The following is a 3952-nucleotide window of genomic DNA, read 5'->3' as shown; positions in this document are numbered from 1 at the left end:
CTATATGTTTGAAGGCCCTCAAAGAGAACCCGAAAGTCAGTGAGATCAAAACAGAGAGTCTTCTGGAATGTGGTGTGTGAAGAAACTGGGAAGAATATAAGTTTGAATCCCAGCTCTGATACTAATGATGTGGTCTGGGCAAATTACTAAACTACTTGAAGAGAGTTGATGATGGACAGGAAAGCCTGGCATGCTACAGTCCATGGGGTGGCAAAGAGTCAGACATGACTGAACGACTGAACTGACTGACTCAATTTCCTTATTTGTAAAACTGGAAAGATAAGATCACTTACCTCATAGGGACTTTATGAGGACTCTATAAAAATGCATATAAAATTACATAATAAGTATTCTATAAATATTAAATATGAACACATACTTGATAGATACAGATGTAGATAGATAGATAGGTAGATAGAAAGACAGACAGAGACCCTAGATCTTAGAGTCTTGGAGGGCCTTGTAAACTATGGTAAGAATTTGAATACTCTTTGTTCTAGGGTATTTGAAGGATATTGAATGTTTTTAAGAAGAGAAGTAACAACATTAATTTGTACTTTTTATTGAAATATAGATGAAATAAAATATGTTGATTTCAGGTGTATTACATAATGGTTTCATGTTTGCATACATTATGAAGTGATCACCTTGATAAGTCTAATAATCATCTGTCTTCATACAAAGTTTTTACAATATTTTGACAGTATTCCTCATGCTGCATATTATATCCTGTCGACTTATGTATTATATAACTGGAGGTTTGTACCTCTTAATCCTCTTCAACTATTTCACCTACCTCCATCCCCCACCCTTCTGGCAACCACCCATTTGTTCTATTTATCTATTAGTCTATTTTCACTTTGTTTATTTGTTTTCATTTTTAAATTCTACATATCCATTAGATCATGGAGTATTTGTCTTTTCTTGTCTGACTTATCTCACTTAGCATAATACCCTCTAGATCCATCCATATTGTTGCAATTGGCAAGATTTCATTTTATATTTGGTTGAGTAATATTCCATTGTGTATTGCAATATATATACACACACAGTATCACATTTCTCTATTCATTTCTCTATCAATGAATACTTAGGTTGATTCCAATCTTTTTTATTATGAATAGTGGATAATGCGGCAGTGAATATTGGAGTGCATATATCTTTGCAAAATGTTTTTGTTCTTTTGTCATGAATATCCAGAGGTGAAATTAATTGATCACATAGCAGTTCTATTTTTATTTTTTTGAGGAATATCCATACTGTTTTCCATAATGGCTGCACTGATTTTCAATTTCACCAACAGTGTATGGTGTTCCCTTTCTTCACAGCCTTGCCAACACTTGTTATTTGTTGTCTTTTGGATGACAGGCATTCTGACAGAAGTAAGGTGGTATCTCATTATAGTTTCCATTTGCATTTCTCTAATATTAATTTTTCTTTCTGATAGTTCATTGTTAGTGTACAGAATTGCAATGAATTTCTGTACATTAATTTTGTGTCCTATAACTACTGAATTCATTTATTAATTCTAGTATATTTTATGGTATTTTTAGGACTTTCTATATATGATATCATGTCATCTATAAAGAGTGACAGTTTTTCTTCTTCCTTTCTGATTTGGATTCTTTTTATTTATTTATTTATTGTTTAGTTACTATGGCTAAGACTACTAATGCAATGTTGAGTAAAAGTGGCAAGAGTGGGCATCCTTGCTTCATTTCTGATGTTAGAGGAAATGCTTTCACCTTTTTACCCTTGAGTATGTTAACTGCGGGTTTTTCATATATGACATTTATTATATTGAGGTATGTGCCCTCTATACTCACTTCGTTGAGTTTCTTTTTATCATCAATGGATGTTAAGTTTTGTTAAATGCTTTGTTCTGCATCTTAGTCTTCAATTGTCAAAGTGGTGCATCACATTGATTTATTGCAGATATCGAACCATCCTTGTATTCCTGGGATAAATACCACTTGATCATAATATGTGATCCTTTAAAAGTATTGTTGAATTTGGTTTGTGAATATTTTGTTAAAGATTTTTACATCTATGTTTATAAATGATATTGGACTATAATTTTCTTTTTTCTTAGTATCTTTACAGTATATCTTAAATTCATGGTGGGGGGGGCAATTGCACCCTTATACAATATTAGTTTGGGTGAAGAAATTGATTTTAGGTAATCTAAAGAACTTGCCTCACTGCAACTTCAACTGGAAGACCTTTGTATTTTCTTCCTCCCCACTGCATCTACAGAATTTGAGCTGATTCTACATTCAACATTAGATATCATGGAATTTGCTAAATTCTCCCAAATTTGGAATAATCATATGAATCCCTTCTCTCCAGTTTTTGAATAACAATTTAACTGGAGAAACAGTTAAGCCAGTCTCTCATCTACCCATCCCCATCTGCCTTTCTGTAAGAGAAAAAGAGTGCTGCATGTGTTAGAACTGCATTTGGAGAATCTGACAGACACTTTTAGTTGCCAGTCCAATATCCATTTTCTCCTTTCCTTTTGCCAACAAAACCTTCATTTTTATCAAAGCAATGTGATCAAAGTCTTGAATAATGGAATAAGGCCTTCCTCCAAAGATATCCATGTCATAATCCATGGAACTTGTGAATATTACCTTAAATAGCAAATGGAAATTAAAGTTACAGATGAAATAAAGGTTGGTAATATCTAATGTCAAGATAGGCACACTGCTCTGGATTTATCTGGGTAGGTCCAATTTATTTTATTTTATTTTTTTAAAGTAGAAAAGGAGAGCAGAGAAGGTATTTTGAGTAATGCAGTGTAGGAAGGACTCAACCCACCAATGCTGGCTTTGACAGAGACCATAAGCAGAGGGATGTGAGTATATTAGAAGCTGGAAAAGTAGAGGAAACATATTTTTCCATAGAGCAGAAGAAATGCAGCCATGTCCATACTTTGATTTTAGCTCAGTGAGAATAACGTTCAGACTCTGACCTACAGAATCTTAAGATAATAAATTAGTGAGTGTTATGAACCAACTAAGTTCCTGGTGATTTATTATAGTGGCCATAGGAAACTAAGATGGAACATGATAGATGAGCTAACTTTTACAAATATTGAGTTTTCAATGCTTTTACAGTAGGCAAATGACCACATGAAAAAGTCAGGAAGATGTCTTAACTACAGATGCAGAATTAAGAGTTACTACAGATGATAATTAGAACAATGGGAGCAAATTAAATTGCTTATGGGGAATGAATAAGTTTAGAAGAAAGGACTTAACTCCAATAGTTAGTGAATTGAATAGGAGAAGAAGCCAGTGAGGAGGCTGAGAAGGAGCAGAGTTAGGCATGATAAAATGAGAGCAAGCCTCACAAAACCAAAGGAAGAGAGTGTTTCAAGGAGGGTCATTGGTAATCAAGGCTGATGGTTAGACTAGTAAAATAAAGACTATAAATTATATATTAGATTTTGTGACAGAGGTAATTGGTTATACTAGTAAGAGCATTTTGGGTGAAATAGTAGGTGTACTAGGTGTTGAAGCTAAATTGATGTGAACTGAGGGATGAGCAAAGAGAGAGAAATGAAGGCAGGGAGTAATGACAACTCATTCCAGAAACTTGAACAATGAAGGAAATAACAGAGAAGTTGCAGGGGAAAATGTTGTTAAGGGAGTGTGTTTAAGTAGGCCCTCCCAGAAGCAAGCATCAAGATGGGATTAGACTGTGCAAGGTTTTTTGTTTGTTTGTTTGTTTTTTTAATTAGAGGAAACATTTGTTGAGAGAAAACGAGGAGAAATATGGAAAAGGCTGAAAAAGTATGATCCTGAGTGAAGGAGAGAGGGAAGGATAGTTGGGAGAAATGTCTTGGACTGCTGTGAAGTCTAAGGAAGGTTCAACAAAGCCATTAGGGAGTGCTCAAGCCAAAGTCAGTCATCATAGTAGTCCCATGACTTTCAGAAATGAACTCACA

This window comes from Ovis aries, chromosome X (genome assembly GCF_016772045.2).
Source record: "Ovis aries strain OAR_USU_Benz2616 breed Rambouillet chromosome X, ARS-UI_Ramb_v3.0, whole genome shotgun sequence".
In the NCBI taxonomy this organism is placed as follows: domain Eukaryota; kingdom Metazoa; phylum Chordata; class Mammalia; order Artiodactyla; family Bovidae; genus Ovis; species Ovis aries.
This window is presented reverse-complemented; position numbering follows the sequence as displayed.